General features: G+C 33.8%; 1 protein-coding gene and 1 long non-coding RNA gene across 5 annotated transcripts in view; both read left to right on the top strand.

Moving 5' to 3' along the window:
• LOC108733690 overlaps positions 1-24,845 on the top strand; it is a 268,094-nt gene that overhangs the window by 201,531 nt on the left and 41,718 nt on the right. The window lies entirely within an intron of this gene.
• The window catches only part of LOC108733728, a 36,248-nt gene continuing 14,559 nt past the window's right edge, over positions 3,157-24,845 (top strand). The window contains exon 1 of one of the 2 annotated variants that reach the window (XR_001937269.1): positions 3,157-3,203. This is a non-coding gene — a long non-coding RNA (uncharacterized LOC108733728). Of the gene's footprint in view, positions 3,219-24,845 lie in introns of both variants that reach the window. The other variant, XR_001937268.1, reaches the window with a different exon arrangement.

Genomic DNA, 24,845 nt, shown 5'->3' with positions numbered 1-24,845 from the left:
TAATGAAAACTACTTTCTAGGGTAGTAAATTTTATATAACTTGAGCTCATTAAAAAAATAACTATAAAGAGACTCGCATAAACGGGCATACATATGGATGGATTCTCTTTTGTAACTAATGATTCCTTTTGTACCATCGACGGAAATCAATTGAATTTTAAATTATGTGGAAAAAGGTAAAAGCAATTTTTCTGTCACTTTACAGTTGATTAATTTCTCAAAGGAAAAACGCTCGTTTACCATGTAAGCAAGCTCACTCGCGCAGTTAGTTACAAATCGCATTTTAATCCATTAGGATGTCGTTAACCTTTCCATCATATAATCCGATTAAGTGTCATTCATTTCCCTCTAAAGCTTAATAAGGCAAATCTGTCCCAGTGCAACCGTTAACGACTTTATGTAGGTAACGGATTCTAACTAACTACGATATCTATAGGTAGGCGCGTACATACAATACACACGCAAGTATTACGCCAAAGAAATTATTCAACTAACAACCAGATTCACGAAGAAGAAGTTCCCGTAGATACGACATGACGAAGAATAAATCATTCTGACAGTTTCCTACAGCGCGAAATACATAATTTCAAACTCGCATCAGTAACCAACCTTCATTTGACAAACGTAAACTAATTAAACCGTACAGATACCGTTTAAGTTGTTATTAAGAAACACTAATTCCAGTTTAAAAGTCGCTCGGGAAAAATGAGCTACGTTTTAGGACAGATCAACGAACATCAACAAATATGTATTGTCCATGGTCCTGATAGATTTAACTAATCTAAAGTACTTCAATCCGTTCCAAAATAATCTCTAGAGATCCTGAGAGATCATATGCATAAAACAAGCTGCAAGGATTTATTTAGATATTCATACATATCAATACAAAAGACTTCAGGTTTGTGTTTAAAAAGCTAGCTTGGTATGGAATGTAGGTGATTATTAACTAATTTGAGTTTCATATAAATTTCAAAAACAAACCCTCATTATTCTGCCAAAAAGAGGGAAAATTTTGGGTTTGGTTATACAATATTAATGCGCCTCAATTTATAAAGAAATGTGGTGTTACAGGCGAATGATGAGGAGGTACTAAAAAGAATAGGAGAACAGACGACTCAATAAGAAATAGGCGAGATAGGTTAGTAGAAGAGACCGTCTCAGACGTGAAGGTCTAGTCAGAGACATATTAGAGGCAGAAACGGAAGTTAGGAGGGCTAGAGGTAGACCTAAATTTGAATACTGTTCACAAATAGTTAAGGATGTGGGTTGTTCTAGTTTTAGGGAAATGCGAAGATTAGCTCGGGATAGGAAAGAGTGGATGGAGGTGTGTGTTCAACCAGTCTTAGTACTGACGAACTTATGATGATGACACCTAATGATCTTCCTTTGTATCAGCTTTCGAGTTTCTAAGTCATCTAGGTTTTTGGTGAGTGTGTAATAAAAGTAGCACTTTTCAAACCATAATAACTCGAAAACTATCACACGTTTGTTCATGTAATTTGGGATTCTAGGGGTTTGAGGGGTCTTACTATTAGGGCAAGTGTGGTGAAGTAGTAGGTTTTGAGTTATGGATGGCTCAAAAATAGTTCTAAATGGTTGCGACTAAAAAATTGCAGTGGGCGGTAGGCCTGATGTTCAAATTCATCATCAGGGATTCCTTTCATATCCAACCAGGTTTAGTCTAAACAGATAACTTTTGGATTTCAACTATTGTGGTGGTAATAAACGCATACAATGTTTTGCTCAAACAGTCTAAAAGATTGTTGGCTACAACACCAATTTCTCACTGGTTTTGAGTGAGTCAAAACGCATGAATCTTGCGTTGTGCATCAATTTGACCGTTTCCGGTTCCAGAGACGAATTGTGTACCCACATTTCCAGTAACAAAGGTACCTACATAATATGCACATCGACGTATTCCTTGGGGATATTGACCATTTCGTATGGGATTGTACGTCATAGTTCATACGCGGACACTATATGTATCTGTATACACATGTGTACGTATATATTATGTGCACATATCCATAAATCCTCGGTCATATTATACGTCTATTGTGACAGTATTTACGCAGAGCAAACACAGGCCCACAATTTAGCTATTGTTGTCGTGTCGGAACAGTAGCAGCGGGTCAAACGAACTATCATCGCGATTAAGTGGACGGGATCAGGTAGTCCGAGAGAAAACCGCGTTGTTCGGATGGATCCACGATGAATTGCATAAATTGCCTCTCGCACTAGTAACAAAACCTGGATGATGATACAACTGACGAATATTTCGAAACTAGGCTTTTATAGTAGTATACAATAACAATAACTGCTGGTGTTCATTGCCCAAACGCAATGTATCTTGTTAATACGTATGGAATCGGGATAAATCCCAGTTTTACTCGAGCGCTAATCAGTGACCCATTTCGTCGTGTCGAGAAAAGCAAACCCGGATTTTTTCAATAAACATATGCAATGCTGAATAAATGCTTTGGGGCTCTAAGTACACCTATTAGGTAAAAGCTTCCTGTTTATATTACCGTTTTGAAGGATTGACTATGAAAGCTATCCAGTTGTTCCCGAGATAAAAATGTTCAGTCTCTCGGAGTCTCTGAAAGCGAGACTCGAGTCACCGTCTCTCATCGAGTCTCTCTGGTGTCGCTGAGAGAGACTGTCAAGAAAACTGTTTAGCGTCTCTGAACGAGAGACTCGAGTCGCTCATAGAGAGATCCTCATTTCGTATCCAGTCTCTGAATGAGAGACTCGAATCTCAATAAGTGGTGTCTCGATTTTCTAAGTTCAACATATTTTAGAGATCCCAGTCTTTCTACGAGACACTCGAGTCTCTCAATTTTTCAGTTTTATTTATTCAGTCCCTCTGTGAGAGACTCGAATCTCTGAATTAACAATTTTATCGTTCGAGTCTCTCATACAGAGACTGTGAGAGATCTATAAAAACACCTAGACAATAACTGAGAGACTGTGGGAGACGCTCTCAGAGACGTTCAAAGACTCTGAGAGACTGAAAATTTTTGTCAATGGTTATTGCATATGATATTTGCGAAGAGTTGTTTTCGTTAGCACTGCATATATTGATTTTGAGTTTTAATTTTATATCTTCATTTAATTGAATAAATTTAATACTTACGACTTTTTATTTTTCTTACAGGTAAGCATCCAGATTGTGCTCTTGAATTTGGTTGCTGAACGGAGTGGTATGTCAACTTTTGGTAATGTTGATTTTATGTGTGTACCTTTCTATATGTTTTAGTTTATATGTTGTTACTGATAGTAATATAAGGTGCATTAACCAGTGTCTTTGTTTTTTATGTGACTAACGATAAGAGTCAAAGTAATTACTAATACTAGGAAGTGACTGTCTTTTAAAGGCACCTTAATTCGCTACATTGCGATTTGATGCTCTAAATGTAGGGATTTGGTCAAGGAACTTTGATCAGACTTTTTCACTACTTTAGGTGTATTAAAAAATTAAACCTTTGTTTGATTTTTCTGACTAGTACCTAAACAACTTTTTCATCACAGTTTATAGCTTTTATTTCTCAATCTCGTGGTTTACGCTAAAGGAAACGGTTCACAATAGAAACAATTTCAGTCAATTCATTTCGGTAATACGTTTCGTCTTTATTGAGTAACTTAGGCAACGTGTAGGTACCCAAAAGGCGCAGTAAACAATTTTTTTCTTCGTTTTAGAATTATTTGTCACCTCGTGTATTCAACCCGCATTTTTCGGATGGCTTCCTTTTCGTCTTTAGTCACTTCGTCGTTTGTCAGTTTTAATCGGCTTACGACTTTTTCTGTATTGGGCGCTGCTGGTACGCGTTTTATCTTTTCATACCTCGGTCCCGAACCGACACCTGGTCTTTACGGTATTGTCGGGAACAAAAGACGTAACATTGTATACAAAATCTAGGCACAGACCAACTGCAACCATCCCTAAAAATGTAGCTAAACCAAAACTGTCTTTATATCAGGCCAAACAAAGCTTCTCAATATTGGTCCAAAGTTCGTCTAATCTTAGTACATTAACTATTCGCCAACTTTGGGCGCAGTCAAGCATTGGTTTATCAATACTAGTTCAACGTCTGGCCAATCTTCAACTGTTAAAACTTAGGAACATACATTAACGTTTTACCAAGTTTGGTCCAAGCATTGGCTTGTCAATACTGGTCCAAAGTTCGGCCATTCTTCAATTGTTAAAATTAAGATCATACATTAACTTTTTGCAAAGTTTGGTTCAAGCATTGACTTGTTAATAATGATCCAATTTTGGCCAATCTTCAAATTATAGAGCAAGCTGCATTAACGATTCACGAACTTTAGTCCGATATTGGGTTAGTTACACATTGGCTTGTCAATACTAGTTCAAAGTTCGGTCAATCTTCAATTGTTAAAACTTGAAACGTACATTAACGTTTTGCCAAGTTTGGTCCAAGCATTGGCTTGTTAATAATGATCCGATGTTCAAATGTGAATGCTAGGTGCATTAACGATTCACAACTTTAATCCAATATTGGGATAGTCAAGCTTTAGCTTGCCAATACTGGTCCAAAGTTCGGCCAATCTTCACAGTTAAGCAAGGCGAGGAAAGTACAAATGTATAATTTTGGACTTTCTGCATGTTCATTATGAAATCGCCATATGCTAATATTTTTAAGATTTAATTAAATATAACAATCACATTTGCAATATTAATTGAGTCATATTATACGTTACATAAATTGTGATAAGTAAATCCTAATTTTCTAAATTGTATTTTTGAATTTTTCTTTTGCATTTGAAGATTTTTTATTTGCTTATTTTCGTGTATTATAATGCAGACGGGATTTGGTTTATTTTTCATTAATTTTTGTTTATCTGGCTGCAGTTGGTTTGTCCCGTAATCGCTATTATGCACAGAGGCGATGAAATAGCATATCATATGAAAACGAAGAATGAACGGTGGCGCAGAGTTCACGGAATTTAAGGCGATGCGATAGTAGTAACGAAGGGTGAGTTTTCGGGGACCCTTTAGGTTAAAGACGGGCGTACACAAAGCAGCAAATAAGTATAACTTCGGATGCCTAAAGGTCGAAGCATTGTGCAGGTTTTCCAAAAATGTCTTTTCAAGCATTAAATTGCTGGTCCAGGTGGCGGTAATTGTGGGTAAAACGGGTCCAATTGCGTCAAACAAATTAGTTATTGGCTGGCATATTGGAGACATAACAAAAGCGGATGGCGATTAGGGTTTAAAATAAGAGAACTTCAAATGTTTTCATTCAGACGTCTCATTAAGGACTGCTTATGATAATTATATACAAATATGTGAAGAGCCTTTAAAAGTTAACATACCCAAAAATAGTAAAATAATATTTATATATAAGTAAGTACTTTAAAGAGTCTAGTAATTTGACAAATATTTGAAGATTGCTTGCATGGTTCAAGTGCGTCAATTGAGAATTTATTTACTTGAATAAATTACAAGTCATTTCAATTAAAATTTTAAAACCTTTTTGTTGCAACTTTATAATAATGTAAACAAATTAATGAGGGAAAAATTTGAGGCAGTTTGTAGTGGGTAAATTAAAAATCGAAAAAATGATTTCAAATTAATATTGCATATTAATCCATTATTAAGTAACTAACAATGTCATAAGANCGTTAACCTTGTAGGTCGGTTGGTCGTGGTTGTTGTTGTCACCTCTCGTAGTTTAGTGGTCAGAACATTGGTGCGTAAAGCCAAAGGTCCCGGGTTCGATTCCCGGCGGGGGTGTGACAACAGCAACAATTTTTCCCTCATTAATTTGAGGTAGTTTGTAGTAGGTAAATTAAAATCGAAAAAATGATTTCGAATTAATATTGCATATTAATCCACTATTAAGGAACTAACAATGTCATAGGATTTCATAAATTCTCAGTTGTTTAAAAACCCATAGTATGTTTAATGCAAGCGTTACAAAACTCCTACGTACATACTCTGTGTAGCTTTTCATTTAACTTGTTTCAATCAAATGAACTGCAAATCAATAAATGACATACATACATGTACAAAGTCGAAGTAATTTTTTGTAACTAATGATCTGCTAGCCGGGAGTCGACAGACAGTAAAATTATATTCGCTTGACTTTGGTATTGTATAAACGTTTATTATAGTAATTAGCGCCGACTTTACTTATTTTATATTTTTTATGCATAAATAAATTGAATGAATTTTGCATGTATTTTGCAATCAATTTACATTCTAGTTTCAGAAAACCTGTTTAATCCCAGGTGAGAATAGCTATACATACTAATTCGTTCCTATCCTTAATATTCCATCATGTTAGGCTCTTTTGAACAGTGGTATTACCTTAGTTACCATTAAAGACATATAATTACGTATGATATTAGCGCTAATGGTCGTAATCATTAAGAATACGCTGAACTCGTGGAAATTTAGCTAATCGCTGCTATCAACAAAGCGGTGAAATAAATTTAAAAAAAAAAAACGTCGATTCCTGTTCTTCTCATCACTCTCTAAAAACACATTAGATCGGCTATTAACTATTTCGTCTCCGTATGCTATTATTTATCGGAAAGGAAAATAAATCTATAAAACGTGATGTTCTCATTATATCGGCTATTGCGTGTTATTAAACGTTGAAAATATTATGTAGGTAGGTACCTACTTACTTATAGACTAATTACAGGTGAGTTTTAAAGTTCCATCTTTGTTTTATTACAAACAGGTTTTACCCAATTAAGAATCGCCAAGCAGACAAAGCAGAGTAGTTTTCTTTAAGTTTAAAACGTTTCTGAGAAATAATTATATATTTCAATTTTGACGCATCCTAATTGAGTATAAAAACGATTATTAAACATGAACTGTGACATGAATTACGCACAGACTTTTCTACCATCGTTTCTTTCAATAAACACCTGAATTGTGCTCCAGTAGGGCTTCACACGAGACGAGATCAGACCAGAGTATCAAAAATCACGTCTCGGTCTCGTCAACTCCCAAAAAATTAAGTCTTCAAGTCTCAGTCTCGTCTCGTCTCGCTTAATTGTAAATAACGACAATAAATATTGTATATACTAAATAATAAATAATTTATTAAAACTATATTACTCGATGACCAAGAATTTAAACATAATAACGCTTGCATCATATCATCTTTCAATGATGTACGTGTTTTTGTCATAATCNCCAAGACTCTAATGAAAGTAATCAAGCACAGTTGTAATTTATTGAAAAAGCCTACTGTATCTACACAAGACGTTGTCAGTAACTAATATACCTTACTGAGAACTAGGAACTATTTTTAAATTGTGTTTTAACTCAGTATAATAGTTGTTGACTCGACTTAAGTTTAGGGAACAATAAAAATTTTTAATTATTAATATTAAAACTATATTACTCGATGACCAAGAATTTAAACATAATAACGCTTGCATCATATCATCTTTCAATGATGTACGTGTTTTTGTCATAATCATACCTCCTGTAGAAAGTCAATCTTTCAATAGGTACGGATGTAGGCATTATACTGAATAAATTTTTGGCCATCTTGGAAAATGTAAGAAAAACTTCTTCATGCACTTTTCACCAATCTAATATATTTTGATTCCTATTTGCTCTTTCTAATAGTAAGAGTTAACAAGTTGAAGTGAAAATGTGAAAAAATTATTGAGTTTTTTTTAAATTACAATAAAATATTTCACAGATGGTCACCAGATTTTATATTTTGTAAAATATATTGTTCTCTATGTAGACCTTTTTTAATTTTTCGAATAAAAATTTCATAAAAAAAATTAACGAGACCAAAAACGAGACTCGGGTTGTGCTGTATGTGGTTTCGGTATTGCCCATAATATTTTCCAAAACGTCTCGCTTTTCCGAAGAAAGAAAGCAGAGAACGAGAGTAGACGAGAAAAATCTCGCTTTCGTGTGAAGCCCTACGCACAAGTGGTGCTGTCAAGTATCCTATTGTTTTGACATAATCATATCTTAATATTTATTTGCTATATTTTTCGATTATTAAATTTGTTTAACAATACTTTTCGATTATAAGTTTTCTTTTCAATCTACTTTACTGAATTCATTTTAATGTAAGAGCTGGTTCAAATTTTAGTAAGAACTTTCAAAAATACCTGTCTCTTTTGGGTCAAGAGGAATAAGGTCGCCAGTAGATTTGCATACCTTCCTCATTTGCTCTTGCAGGAGCATCTAGGAGCTTTAGGAGCGGAATTTGGCCGGTTCTGGTTTAAAGGTTTAAATAAAGGTGCATCCGTGTATTAAGTATTTTGTGCAGTTACTGTGCGTTTTGTAAGACACATAAAACGCATGTTATCTAAAGATGAGTTTTTAATTAGTTTGTTTATTATAAAAATACGTATTTATACCAGGGATGTTACGGAGCTTCGACTCCGGTTCCGTTAAGTCGGAACTTCCGATTATTATTACACCTTCGGTTCCGACTTCGGCTCCGACACTTTTAAATCGAAGGTTTTAATCGGAGGTCGAAGCTTAACATAGCGGCGGCGCGGCGGCTGTGTCGACTGTTATGAACAGGTTCATAGTATGAACTTCATACATGTCGCGCGGGGAATCACCCCGACATCCACTACGTGCACTGAGCACTCTATCGTCAATTATTTTTTCATTGTTTGTGTTTTATTTTATAATTGAAAATTGAAATAAAAAAAATTTGATTAAATAATGTTTTATTTGTCCTTAAATAAAAATTCTCTCTCATGCCACCACTTCTGACCCTGCCTCCGACTCTGATTCCGACTCCGATAAAGCAAATTTAAAAACTCCGACTCCGCCTTCGGTTCCGATAAAACTACTTCCGTTACATCCCTGATTTATACTTATCGTTAGTTTATAGAAGTAGTTCTGACTACAGTCCACTTTATAAATATGTAGGGACAGAGGCTGTCTCGAATGGGAATTGTCGCTGTGCGTTTAGTAAACCTATTCATGTTTGTATTTTTACAAAATCTGGTTTGCCTTATCAACAATTTGTATTTACACGATACCAGCGAGCAACAAACACTATTCAAGCTTATCAGCGACCGGATGCGACTTAATTAGCATTAAACGCTGTATATTGACCCTAGTCGCGGCTTTAGTTTCGCTTCGACTTTGTACAGCAGCTGCTATCGCCCTGAGCAATTAGTTAATTGATTATTTTATTTATCGTTTTCGTTTCTTTGCAAGCACGCAACAGTTTGAGATGAAACTAAAAGATATGGGATTGTTGACAAGAATTCATAATAGTTACTGAGTTTTTAGATTTTTCCTTAAATATGTGCCCGCCTGGCTATTGTTAATAATTTTATTTGATCTTGGTTTGTGATTGCATTTGTATGTAGGCTACAGCCAAAATATTATGTGTATTATCTAGCGATTATGTAAAAAATCTACCTAATTTAAAGAGATTTTTGGTAAACAATTAATCAGATAATTTAGCTACTTTACAAAATATCTAATAAGACTTTTATGAAGTAATAAGAGCAATAAATATTAGTTTAATGAAGTTAAAAAAGGAGGGCATTACTTAGAAAAACCAGTAACAGTTAAAAGAAGCTTGGAGCAAACATAACTTTGGCAGATTAAGTCCATTTTGGCCGTCCAGAAATTTGATTCTTTTGCTAGGTAATGTCTTCCTTTTGAAAATTAAGATAAAGCAAATTGCAAGCATTGGAAATAAAGTACGTCAGACTAGAACAAGGAGTCACAAGATTATTCATTAAAGTTGTGGTACTGGTACTGTACCAAGACTCTAATGAAAGTAATCAAGCACAGTTGTAATTTATTGAAAAAGCCTACTGTATCTACACAAGACGTTGTCAGTAACTAATATACCTTACTGAGAACTAGGAACTATTTTTAAATTGTGTTTTAACTCAGTATAATAGTTGTTGACTCGACTTAAGTTTAGGGAACAATAAAAATTTTTAATTATTAATAGTGGTTAATATGAAATATTAATGTGAAAATTCATTTTCAATTTGCCATCCACTGGAAATTTTTTGTTGCTGTTGTCACACTCTCGCCGGGAACCGAACCCNGGTGGAAAATTGAAAATGAATTTTCACATCAATATTTAATAATTCTTCTTCTTCAATATATCTATGTTTATTACTTTAACCAATTACAACTAACTATTGTTAAAAATATATAAATTGATAAAGTAATTAATATTCATAATGACCTGCTATTATGCATAATCGCTATCTAATCTCATTGTTTGATAACGTATATACATATGAATCTTATGCGTTCTTTTGGTTTCTTTGTTGATAGTTTAAGTTTTCCATAAAATGTTTCATTTCAAATGCTGCCGTTTGCCGAAAAAAGCACAGTAAAATTATCTCACTTCATCGATTTGGCGATTACCTTGTTTAATGTAATTTATGGAATAGCTACCCCATTGTTAATTTGGGCTAAAATCTCTCTAGGTAATTACTATTTCGTTAATAATGAATTATTCTATAGCAAAATATTCTAATTTCTCCAAAATAGTGGTAGATAGAAATAAAAATACTAAAGCAGGCAAACAACAGAAAAAGTCCCCGAATAAATGAACTTCCATATTCCAGTCTTATTCAAATAAAGTCGTCAAAAGAAAAGTAATTCGGAAAAGTTGCTGGGTATTTTAATATCGCAATGAACGTTAGCATCGGCCTCCGTCAAAATTTTGTTGCTTTAAGTAAAATTGCTAGTTTCGTGTTCGTCTTGTCCACATTTTTCGCGACACAGCCGACCAACTAGTTTACGAAGCTGGCATTCGATCGAAACTTCGACGACCATGATAGACGGCTGTGTTGCAATTCGTCATCGACCCCGTCTTTTTAAAGTGAAGTTATTTTCTGAAGAGTTATATTGTAAGGAACAACTAGCCCAGAACATAACACTCGCTTTACTCCACAATCGACTACTTCACTGTACTAATTCTTAAACCAAAATCTTATCGAGAAGAAATCCAAGGAGTTCATCCAGTATGTGTCGCCAATCTTTTACAAATTCATAAATTCCAAAGTGCTATTAACATTTTTTTTTTGACACAATCTTAAATCCGTTTATAACCCTCCCAGAGATGACTCGATTTCTATCAGACAAACGGAAAAGCGGACGAGGAAGATTGTAAACAAGATGCGTTGTTCGTCTTACGCAGGCGGATTAACTTTGGAATATAGCTTAAAATAAAGTATGTAATAGTGTAATTGAAGATGTGACAGGTGCTATTGTTATTGATTTATCCGTGTCCCGTTGAGTCACGATGTAGCATTGTTTTATCCATTCAGGATTTAATCAATTTTGTTACACTTAATGCTTGGACTAGTAACTCGAAGGAGAATAAAAGATGTTTTGAATGAAGTTTACGGGTTGTAGTATAGGGATTCGGTTATAACGTTTCTTTCCATTAAAATATATACGTCTTGCTTCCTACTTACACGTTTATATAGCGTTATCATTCTCTATTTATTTTTTTAAGGAAATGTTGACTCGAAATTTATATTATCTACGCATAGCTAATAAATCATTCGTTTCTTGGTCCAAAGATTTAAATGAACAAAAAGGATTATCTGACGCAAGCAGGGGTCAAAAAACAAAGCACAAATATTTCTTGTTTTGTTTGTTTTTCAAGTTGAATTAACATTTTGGGCGTCATCTAAAACAGTTTCAAATTATAAGTTAATTTAGGGTTTTACGATTGTCGTCTGAAGAAACTGAATTTCCGGATTCTGCAGGATCACCAACTTTGGTGGAGAAGCATCGACATCCTGAAATTCCTGATGTCTGAGACGAAATGTCGAACACTTTTGACACTACCATCATCCCTCATAGTGATTTCATCAATAACATACTGTTAGAATCCGGAAATTCAGTTTCTTCTTCGCATTTGAAAATTTTTTGTTTTTTGAAGCTGCTAATAAAGAAATTATTGAGTACATAATTCGGTAGGACTGATATGAAGTTAATTTTTCCTTGTTTCCGGCCGAAGATACAAGCAAATTTATTGTTAATTTGTCGTCACGAAAAGTATAAATTTTTCCGGGTACACGAAGCACTGGCTAGCGGTGTGACAGCAATCTGGTGGTGTTATGTCGCCCTTTCATGTCAAGCCTCAGTTACCATTCGACTACAATAGTACAAGCATTTACCATGTCCGTGTAAAAAAATGGACCGTTATGCCGCAAAAGATTTACCTACTTTCTCTATTAACTTTACGCTTATTATTCAAATTACATTTCCCTAGTTAAGAAATTAACACCGATGTGAAACTTGCTCGCTTATTGTCTTTAATGTTTTTTACAGAAATTCAGTAGTTTCGTTTGTTTTTTCAAGATGTAATATTAATTAGAAAGTACAGCTCGATAGTAGGTACGAATTCTCGTCATACATTTTGATTCCATCCCATGGAGAGAACTAGTAGAAAAATACACATAGAATATTTAAACATCGCGCTGTCCATACCTATTTCTAAATTGACTATTAAATAAATACCCGATTTAGATAAGTCCTTAATGCTACCACTTATGTGATCATAAAATATTCGATGTTTTCCATTTGATGAAACAAAAATGACTAACGAGAATGCACCCTTTTATTGAGCTTTAGACATTAACTATAGCTTCTACTAACGAACTTCACACATTCGGTAGCCCCAGGCGCAAACTGTCGCTATCTTTACGGTGAGGCAGAAATAGAAACTTCGCTCCTTACGCATATGCAGCACATTGTCCCCGTTTATAATAATAACAATAAGAATAATATGGTAATCATTTTTATTGGAGCAGGGACGAAGCGTGTAATCGTAAGGACTAAAGTTAAAAATTTATTGTTACTTATTAGCCTTGATAGGAAATATGAAAAATTTATTTTTTTATATACTTATTAGGTATTTATAATCCAGATATAAAATGATACAGGGAGAGATTAATTTTGTCGTTGAATATATAATATCTTGACAATTCATTGTAAAATTATTTATTATTAATCCTCAAGACAATAATAACTCTCATTACAGGACATCTTCTTTCTCGGGTATTAACTGTATAACGTCGCTTATTTTACAGAATTAATGCAATGGTATGCTTGTCTTTCGGTTATTTTATTTCATTTTTTGTTATTCCTCTTTGGTTTGCTCCCCTTTCGTTGTGTCATAATTCAATTGTGCTGGTATAAACAACGCATTCATCCACGCAGAGTTCTGTCATGTTTATAGGGATAAGACAAATCTCCTTTATAGCCCGGTGCCATTATTTATTGAAGATTAGCAAAACAGGACCGTTACAGTGAGTGCAATAATTTTCGGATTTTGAACAACGTCTCGGCCTCTTAAAAATAACAATTTATTTATATCGCTTGTTTATAACTGAATGGTATTTACAATTAGCAAATAATAATTCTACAGAAAATTCTTATAATTATTTTACACTTAACTTACACACATACAATGGTGATAAAATAAAGGGTATTTTTGACCCCAAGATTGAAGCTATTAATCTGGAAGCATTAAAGCTTGTGTCACACTTTTTACTTGCGTCAAAAAAGTCGTAACTTCCAAAGAATGCTTATGCTTGAATCAAATCAATCGAAATGTAATTATGTATCTGGTGATAATAATAATGACTTTATACTATATTTCGAAAATATAAGCATCTTTCATTTACCCCATTAGAGATTAGAGATTATGTAAATCACTAGGCAGGCAGTTTGCTTCATTATAATAACTTCAGTAACAATTTGAATTTTCCAGTAATTTAACGATCAGTAACAGTTATTACAAGATCATAGATTTTTTAACGAATTTAAATCGTTATTAAAGTTATTACGAGTACAGTAAACCAAACCATCGATAGACGGTATAAACTCTTTACGTGATACATAATTCCTAGATCGATTTGATTCAATCAGCAGAAGTTTGGCATCTTCAATAACCGTTGTTTTCGCCAGATCTAAAAGAAAGCTTGTTGTACGTTCTTATTTGCCTTCACATTAGTCTCTAACGGCGTTAAATTTAGGTTTTGGGGTTGCGGCAACATGGGTATACGTTTTTGGCCAAAAAGTCGCTGACAATCAACATAACATGCGCAAATCTGCAAGAACTGGCATTACATGAAAAATGCGTACTCTCAATTGCTTCAGGACACCAACATAAAACTGTCTGATCACTGCCCTGAGCATAAAAAACGATTAGTATTTACTTCATTTCGTACTGTAGACATCCTTACTTTTGTTGGTCGCTTTCCCCAAACTTCTGCCCAGATACAGGTCGTTTTTGACATCTCGTACGAACATAAAAGCGTGTGAATGTAGAAGTTACAAAGAGGAAAGTTTCTATTCAACGCCCATCTTGATCTCGTAGTAATGTTAAATACCTTCATTGGTGTTAGTGTGTGCCTTTTTTTGCAGTAACAATACTCGTCAATAGCAGGTACAAATAGAGAAATATTGCAAGTCAGATTTGCCTTAATTGATGTATCAGCGTTTAACGTTAGACATTAACAGGTCTATATGCTCGTTAACCTTTTCGACTGGCGATGGCGTATTCTTGTACGTGTATACAATACACTTACGTATGTGTATTGTTATAAAGACGTATCATTTTCTTTTGTACAAGCATCAAAAGCCACGCTATACTTATACACATGTCTGCTCAGATTTCATAGCTTATTCATTTGAAAGCACTTGTAATTCAATTGTTATTATTGTATTTGTCGTAAACTAACTTTGTGGCATGACGTGCTAAATTCAACTAGAAAGACCGCCCGCGTTTGCTTTGATTCTAATTCCATTTATTAGCTGACGAGGATTGCAAACGCGCGCGAAACGCTAGACTCGATCTAAATTTAGCTATTGTCGCTACCCTCCTCCGTTTAAATAGATTCAAATCCCTTTCTTGATATGTCGAGAACTCGCTCTGTGCTAGACGTGCTGGTACAATGCATATCAGATCAGTGTCGTCATCCTCCGTTATCCTATTTTATATTAATATAATGTATAATTATTACCTTGAAGTGCTGGTGACATTACTCACTGGATAACCAGGAAAAAGAGAGAGAGGTTATCAGATTCTCAATGGTTCACGGAGAAAATAAAAAAGGAACATTTATGCGATATTTACAATTTGTTCCACTATCCCGTTGCTTCGTAAGCGCAAATAATAAAAATTACAACTTGGACTCGAATTTGTAATTAAAATAAAATTCCAGCAGAAATAAATTTACTATCAGTTATTTTAGTTTATATTACAAATTTAATTGTAATAATTAAGAAACTTGAAATAATTTTTAAAAAAACACGTCAAAATTGAGATTATTACAAGTTAGGGGAGACCGGGGATAGTTGACTATAGGGGTAGGTAGACTAACTACCGAAAACTCTTCGACAGTGTATGAACTATGTCATCTGATCATAACCAAGCATTACATTTCGCGTCCCGCTCAGTTGTCTGAAGCGTCACATCGCGGTCGTGCGTTGTTTTTGAACACTGACATGTTTTTCATATTTCAATTACATAAGTAATATTTTGATATATTGTATTTTTTGATCTGATGCCTACTCGTTTTATGTTTTTTTTATATTTTTCTATTAGTCTTAGCATTTAATGACGGAACATTTATCATATTTCATATCTTATTTTTCAAGTCAACGGCAGTGCTTAGGCTAGCCATGCGATCAAAATTAAAAATGGCGTCTGGGGTTAGTAGACCAATTTTTTTCGGGGCTGATTGAATAATTATTCAACCAACCCCAATGAGATATGTAATTGAAAACAACACATAAAATAACTTTTTATTGGACTTTTAAATCTAGCCCGGTGCCATTATTTATTGAAGATTAGCAAAACAGGACCGTTACAGTGAGTGCAATAATTTTCGGATTTTGAACAACGTCTCGGCCTCTTAAAAATAACAATTTATTTATATCGCTTGTTTATAACTGAATGGTATTTACAATTAGCAAATAATAATTCTACAGAAAATTCTTATAATTATTTTACACTTAACTTACACACATACAATGGTGATAAAATAAAGGGTATTTTTGACCCCAAGATTGAAGCTATTAATCTGGAAGCATTAAAGCTTGTGTCACACTTTTTACTTGCGTCAAAAAAGTCGTAACTTCCAAAGAATGCTTATGCTTGAATCAAATCAATCGAAATGTAATTATGTATCTGGTGATAATAATAATGACTTTANTTACATATTTTTATTAGGTTAATAGATTTTCTATCAATTTACATGCTTTTCTTGTCTATATACATTAAAACACAAAAAATATGAACTATTCAGTAAAAAACTAGTCAAACATCCCCGGTCTCCCCTACCTAATAAATTCTACTGTTTCTACGGCAAATTGAGTCATTTACAATCGAAAATTGTAATTTTTGCGTCGTCATAAAAATTTAGTTTTCTCCGTGTTCTAAATTACGACCTAAATACAATTGATAGTATTCGTGATAAATTTTATTACCATTCGGTTTGGACTAATGAGACATCCAAGTTTGTCTTGCAAATAAATTACCGCTAATGTGTAAATAACCCTGAATAAGGGTATTCGTTATCGTTGTTTGGTTCGACTTTCTATTCCTTCATCTAGCAATTATTTTATCCAGAGTCAATTATAAATTTCCGTCAATATCTGCAATCTGTCGTTAACCGTAGAAAAGTTTGTAGCAACTTATTTTTGCCATGTCCATAAAAGCTTAATTTGTTGGTTGCAGTTCTAGTTGCGTTTTCACGACTTCAATTGTAGGTCGGGAAATCGTGATTCTACGTTTGAGGTCCTTCTTTCTTGCTTGTAAATCGTCGTGCTCGTAACAACTTAATTGCCGTTGTTTTACACAGTTTTTTTTTTAAGCAACAATTAGAATCATAACGTGCTTTAGACGTTAATAATGATTCGTCTTTTACGAAGTGAAGTAAAAACTCCAAAAGTATAGCATGATCATCAATATTGTTTCCATCCACCCAACTGCCCGAGGGTTCTTTGAGTATTACATCTCATACATTTAACGCAAAGGTCGTCATCATCATAAGGTCGTCGGTCCTAAGACACGCATCTCCTCTCTTTCCTATCCGGAGCTAATTTTCGCATTTTCTTAAAATTTCCTAATATGTCTCTGACTAAACCTTAATACCTGAGAAGGTGTCCTACCAACCTATTTCGCCTATTTCTTATTGACTTTCATAGAGAATCTTTCTAATATCTCTTCATTTCTAACCTTTTCTATCCACAGTATCCTTATAAATAGTCTGTAACACCACATTTCAAACGCTTCTAACCTTTTCTTTTCCGCCTTGTCCACCGTCCATGTTTCGCACCCGTACAACGCCGCGCTCCAAACATACACCTTTAATAATCTTTTTCGATTTTCTAAATTAACCGTTCGTGAACATAGAAGTGACTTCTTTTTATTGATGGCGACTCGACCCTGCGCTATCCTCTGCTTTATATCCCTACTACTCCTTCCGTCCTGACTTATCTGTCTTCCTAGATACCAAAAATAAGTCACTTCTTCTAATTTTTCGTCTCCTGTCTTTATATTCGCTCTTTCCCTACTTTTTCTTCCCTTGCATACCAATACCGATTATTCCCACTTATTTTTTGATGCTTCTTTTGCTGCCTTCTCCTTATCAATCGTCACCTGCGGCATTCGTTTCTGACAATACTTAAAAATTCGTTTCAAACAGTAATAAGAGTTTTCAGAAACGAAAACAACATTTTTTGATTACGGTGAATAAGTAACACAATAAGAAAAAATTGAGTGATTTTTAATGGAGTTGAACTAAATTAGTGTAGCTAGTAAATTTTTTATTAATTCGTTCCCTCTGTAGATTTTAACCTTCGTTATGGCGTCAGTAAAATATTTTTGTTAGGTACAGGTACACGTGCCTAGAATTTTATGACTTGACTTAAAAAAACCATTTGTGCCACAGTAATTGTATGTCGTAAAATTATGACCGATTAAAATCAGTTTGCCGTATTATAAGTACTAAATTTGGTACCAATTTTATTACCTGCGTAAATTTCGTTAAAGGCGTTAACGTCTACACACATACACACATGTGAACATGTTTATACGCGGCGCTCTGAAAATATTCTGAAAAAAGCATTCAAGAATTCATATTTAACCTTTGCGATTTGATAGTAATTATTCTTTGAAATTACCAGATAAGAAATGATTCTTCAGGGCCTTGTTTTCTACCAAAGTAGAAGTAAACGAATCCGCCGCTGCCACACAATTAATACAAATCTAAGCTTTGTTTACTTCTGCTTCTGGTTTTTTTTTTTAAGAAAAATGACAGCTGTTCATTAAATTCGTAAAGAATCAGACGATTTGTACTTAAATGGGTGTATTAAAAATCTGTTATTTACCTATCGCCCTGTATAAATATGTTTACATATGAATGAGAGTTACATTGGGATTTTCATTTTTGAAGTTATACAGCAATAGCGCGTACACCAGGCAACGGAAGTTATGTTGCAACATGCGCAACTGTGAATGGTAACTATCACCTGTAATCGAAAATGTTGTTTAAATTTATAAATAATTATTACTGTGATTTCTGTGGTCGAAAGTCATCCAATTTGCTTTCAAATCAAATAACACTTATATATTTCACGTTTATGTCAATCAATTAACCTCAACTTTTGACACATTAAAACAATCAGAAATATAAAATTGTTACAATCAGAGCAATTGGTAAGCGCAATACCTTCTCTTTCCTTTATACTTGCATTAAGGATGGTACACACATCACATTAATTTTATTTTAATGTATAATGTCATACAAAGGCGCTGAAGTATCATATCGATCATTCTCAGCTTGCTCAATAAGCAAGATTTTAACTACTTCCCTGTTAAGTTAATAACTTGCTTATCAAGCAAGTTACTGAACTTGATTCTAAAGCAAGTTGATAATTTGGTTTACAAGCAAATTATAAATGATGCATGCTGATCATCAGGGTTTTCGTAGTAGGTACCACTGTTATGGTTTAATTTTTTTTCTCGTCTTTTATAATAAAGTAGATTTTACCCGCTGCATCACTAATGTTGATGTTCTACTATACATACGTGCCAAAGATCAATGACGACCATCTGAAATTAATTTTTCTATCCCTTGGGAACAGTATCATTTATCTTGATAAAGGGTACCCTATGTCCTTCTCCGCGTCTCTAACAATGTGTGTACAAAAGTTCATCCTGATCAGTTGAATAGCTAAGATGTGAAATCGTAACAAACAAACATATTCACTTTTATAAAATTAGTTAGAATTCCGAAAATGATACCAGAAGTTTCAACGTATACATATAAGGCAAAATGTTTACCGAACATATTGAATTTAAAAGTGGCCGAAGGCAATATTTGTACGAATTTTCCTATACCACGTCGTATTTTTCACATGATATGATGCCACCCTTCGTATGTTCGTTTCTCATTTCGCCACTACTGTATATCGACTATATAAATTTATATCAATAGAAGTACTACAATGTGTTACAGCAACAGCAAATGTACAGCTAGCAGTAGTGCCTATACAGTGTACATGTAATCTCCACCTACCATTCTCCCGTTCCTATTTCTTTTTCCTTTTTGTTAATTAATTGAGTACATCTTTTCATCCAAACACCCTTATTTATCGTGGTTTCTTGCTACAGCTCGGAGCCTTGCTAACCAGGGTATTATGCAACCAGCTTCTTTACACAAGATCTTTCTTCGGCTCCTGTCGCTTGAAAAATTACCGAGTGGGTGTGAAAAGCGGATTGCTATTCTTTCGTTGATTTTTATATGCTCTAGTCGGAAAGGTAACGAGGACCTGGCGCCAAAAACTTTGTCCTTCTTGATTGTAATCTGGAATTAGAATATTTAACATGTGCTTCAATATTTTTTTCATTCGTATAGGGATTTACACTTACTTACTTTGCTTGTTAGTAAATGTCGTTTGAAAGTACTTATTTGTAAAATTGAGGGACAATGGTTGACGAAAAATTTATTCCATATGTCAACTCAGAAATGGGTAAGGGAAATATTCGAGAAAATAACAGTGCCTCATGTGAAGAGATAAAATTTGTTTGCTTTGTTGTCCAGGGAAATCTTTGACAGTTACAAGCAACATTCTTTTGTCATTAAAAAATGCCTATTGTAGGATTACTTTTAATTGTTAATTTCAATTGTTTCCTTGAGCAGATTTTGCAATATCAATTTACAAACTTTTCTCTATTTTAAAAAAGCATTTATTAGGCAAACTGTAACGTTTTACCCTATGATGGAGGGCATTATGAAGGAAATTGTCGAGTCAGTATCCACAGAACATCTTCTTAATTCAGTACCTAATATTTAGTTTTGACCATGTATTACTTACTTATTATCCAAAACTTCAGTTATATCATTCTTACCGTTTTAGCCATTTTTAAAAATTAAACAAAAAATAGTGTTTTTTTAAACAGTTGAAAAGGTAAACTAGACAATTTCCTTGACAAAGCCCTTCGTAGAACGAAACGTTGGAATTTGTCTAATAAAGTGGTTTCTTTACCTTACCTGACAAAACTTCATAAATTGATATTAATGCTTATAAGTTTGGAACGTATATCAGAGAAATTTTTGAATTTTATTTTCATTTTGTTACAAGTTTGTCGTCTTACACTTTTTACTTAAATTAATTTTAACCAAACTAAAAATTAATTAAAAGCCAGTGTTATAATGGGCTTAAAAGTTTTTCTGTTATAATTCGTGGAGCTGTTACTAATTGGGTTCTCAAAACCCTCTTTTTAATAGAAAGCCATTAGGTAATTTATTATTGAATACTCCTGGACTCCATTGGAGTAACGCAGTGATCCAAAAACTAAAATCAGTCGATAAGAATTTAAACCAAATCGCAACTTGTTTTGAACTGAACTTTATGTTCGCGAAAGCTCAAGGGATAGGTAGTTCCAAGTAAAAGTAAAGGACAACGTTCATTATTTATTTATAATGAAAAACTTGACTTCTTTATGTACCCTTCGGTGTCGGATGCTATTTCTAATCAATATAGTGTGGTATATAAGTACTATAAGCTAAAGGGGACGTAAAAGGAAACATATTTATCTTTTCGTACTACTAGTGGGTATATGGACAAAGAAATATCATAAATACGGGTGCAGTAATATCAGGGGAAGTGACTATGCGATAAGGGAAGTCACTCACTGAATGTAAGAACATGTATCATTTTCTTCCACCTTATCCTACAGTATATACATAGGTATATAAATGCTACTTCGACACCTCATTCGCAGTAAGTACTTTCAGATATAAGATATTAGTCCCATGATCGGGGTCGTGAGCTCCCGACCACACCCTATCGTAGTTGTTGCTGCATAATACATAAAGTTTCCCTGTAGCTGCGGTTGCAACGTTGCCACTCCTTGATGAGAAATAAATGTATAAGTTAAAAAAATTTACATATGTAAACATTAACAAATGTATAAGGGATAAAATGCGCAAAGTAATAGCAGAAGGGCTTACGTTTTACAACTAAGACATTTGGTAAAGGATTCAAACATAATAAGGAGAAGAATTTCGGACCAATAGTAATAAAAATATGGTATTTTTTGTATTTTGTAGTCGATGATATTCCCTGAAATTAAAATATTGTTATACTTCATTTACTTTTTGTAGCGGTGTGCCTCTTCCAGTGTCTTGGATTCGCGCTGGTAAAATCGTAGGTAGGGAGAAAAAAGCTCATTATACTCTCGACTCTTGTTCATTAAACATACTTTTTCATACAGTACCTGCCAAAAATTTTGCACAATAAAGAATAGTAATGCGAGTCGAAAACAAGCGTTAAAGCCATTAATATGTCTTCAAATACAAATAAACATCTCGTTGATATTTTCAGTAGTAAATGGTACCAATAACAGCACATTTGAGCAATGCAATTGTAGTGGATAAAATGGTCAATTTTTCCTTGCAGTACTGTACGGTTTATACGCTCCTCACCGGTTAAGAGTTTGGCCGAGAGTTGTCTCCTTTCTTTTCTGGCCTAGTGCTGTTCTTTTCTACATTGCGCCGATCAAACTAAAGGTCACATCGCTACAGAAACTAAACGAAGTATAGGTTATTTAAATAATTTCATTTTTAAAGACAATACAGTTCGAAAATTTATTTCCAATAAGTATTTTTCTTTAGAGGGGTGGGAAATCGTTGTAGAAAAAAATTTTCTGGTAATCTCATCTTAAATACAATTGGTAGATAAATAACATAACTGTTTATTTAGAAAACAATACATATTTTTAGTATTTGTTATTGACATCGACCTGTATGTATATTCTTGCTGTTGTAATATTGCCGATTGATGAAAAACTGTACTTATAAGTAATACGTTACCGATTCAAATTGAAAATGTAAAATATAGGATTTCTTGTTTGAGAAGTGTATTTTATCGGATTCAATTATTGGCAACACTGCTCGAGTGTAACATATCGTTTGCCGCAGTCCATATCGCTTCATCGCCACCGAGGTGCTGGCACGCAAGGATAAGGGATATCCTGCCAATAAATTACCCTGTCTAGGCTAGAAAACTTGCGTCGAGGGGTTTCCATTCCATTGTGAACGCTCCTCGCAATATTATATTTTTTGTACATAACGCATCACGCTTGGTCCTGACGATATATCTGCCTATAAAAAGAAGAAGTACGTCGCGTCGACAACAGATTGACTAAAGATTAAATTTCGCCCTTACCAAAGCCAACCAACGCGCAATAATTCGGACAGCAGCCGGAACCGACGTTGTCGTCGTCCAGAAAATGCCCTGATTTAATTACATAGACGAATGGAACTTGTCATATGAAAGGGAGGGATCGCGGGACGTTATGTCGCGACGTGCGTGTACATTAGAAAAAGGAAACGTGACGATCGAGTGTAATAAGAAATGGGTATATTCCCTTTGGTGAAAAGGGAAAATTGATCACCACTAAATTTGATTGCTTCGAAAGAAATATAATAATACGTGAAGGTACGACATATCAAAAATACTAATAGGTAATAATTATTAACTTACAGGAAACAAAATAAAACATAATTTTATAAAATGATGAAAATCGGGAATGGGATCAGATATAGTGAATTATTATTTTATTAAGAAAAGGCCAGGTGCAATTTTAATGGATAATCGGTACCTATGATGTTGTTTATGGGCTTGTGTCAATCAATAGTTCTCATGGGTATTAGGTTAAAAAGTAAAAATTCGCTATTTCTTCCCTTAGTTTTAATGTGAACAAAAGAATCAAGGCAAAACAGGGTAATAATGTCTTTAGTGGTTATAGAACCGACACCAACGTTTCGCCTCTTGTTGGGAGGCTTTATCAAGCTAGTTACGAATAAATAGTTGGTGTCTGCTATCGGTACATATTTATATGAAATATATAAATAATATCCAAAAACACAATGTAATAAAATAATAAATAGATAAATAATTGAAAACTACACAAAAAGGCAGCACAATCTAAATAAAATAATAAATTGTTACAGCAATTAAAAATGACGTGGCTACATTAAGAACACTGTTACAGAACTAACTACCTTGATAGTCCCCCAACAAGAGGCGAAACGTTAGTGTCGGTTCTATAATCGACAAAGACGTTATCGCCCTCTTTTCCATTGATTCTTTTGTTCACAAAATAAAAGAAAGTTTATGAACTACAGATCAAAATAACACACACGACTTTTGGCCTATTTAATGCACAACTGGATATTTATTATCTCTTCAGATACTGGAGAAATGTAGAAATATTTGATGCAAAAATTACTGGTCCCAAAAATGGAACAAGCAATGGTGACCTCTACTATAATCTTAATCCAAAATTATTTCAAGATCAAGTGTATTTTTGAAATGACTTTACATTGTTTTCAAGTCCATTATTTTAATATATCTAGAGTATCTGAGAGATAATCGATTGAATATACTTCCCGTTATATGAGAACTTTTGATCCAAAATTTATAAAGGACATGTACCCCAGTTGAAGCCAATTTGACAGTTAGGATTGTACAAGATCCTCTTAGTAGTTGGGTCACAAAAATACAGAAGTAAATCAAAAACTACGGTCAACTTTTTGTTTTTGGTTTAGGGCTTGTAGGTGTAGTCAGATTTGTGTACGTAAGAGCAAAATCCGTGATCATAACTCATAATGAAGATGAATGCTAAAAGTCCAAGAGCAATTTTACACATTATAAGTGAAAAATCCTGAAATACTTTTCACTAAAATAAAGATTTTTAACTATGCGTCAATATATGTACGTATTACATTAATTTTTGTTCATTACATTAAGGTATTTACTATACATTACTTGTTGATTGCATTTTCGTTTAATGGTTTAATGTAAATTACCGGTTCAATTTAGTTCTTTATTTCAATCTATTGTTCCTTTAATATACTTTGACAATTGTTCGTTTAGAGACGCTTGAATAATCGTCCTCTTTAACTTTACATAACTTATTTTAAATTGCAATTAAGAAGGTCCAATAAAATTACTCGAACAAAAATCAATAATACGATATTATTGATAACGATGATTATGTATTGTTTACGATTTTGTTTTACGACCACGGAGGGCTCACCTCCTTTGTTTTTCTCAGCGTTAAATAATTAAAAATCGACTTATACAAATTAACAAGTTTTATATATGTATATATATATATATGCAACTTGTATTACAATTAACACAAATAAGGCCTACTGTACGAGGTGGATCTTTTACTAATAACTAGGCAATAATTTTCATACTATTCGAGAGCAAGTCAATAATATAATCTTTAACTTCCTGTTCATTCACATTTTGAAGAAATGACTTCAATTTAATCAAGAAAATTGATGCG

The sequence above is a fragment of the Agrilus planipennis genome, unplaced genomic scaffold (genome assembly GCF_000699045.2).
Source record: "Agrilus planipennis isolate EAB-ADULT unplaced genomic scaffold, Apla_2.0 scaffold1, whole genome shotgun sequence".
Classification (NCBI taxonomy): domain Eukaryota; kingdom Metazoa; phylum Arthropoda; class Insecta; order Coleoptera; family Buprestidae; genus Agrilus; species Agrilus planipennis.
Note: the sequence above shows the minus strand (reverse complement) of the source record. Positions and strands in the feature narration are given on the sequence as shown.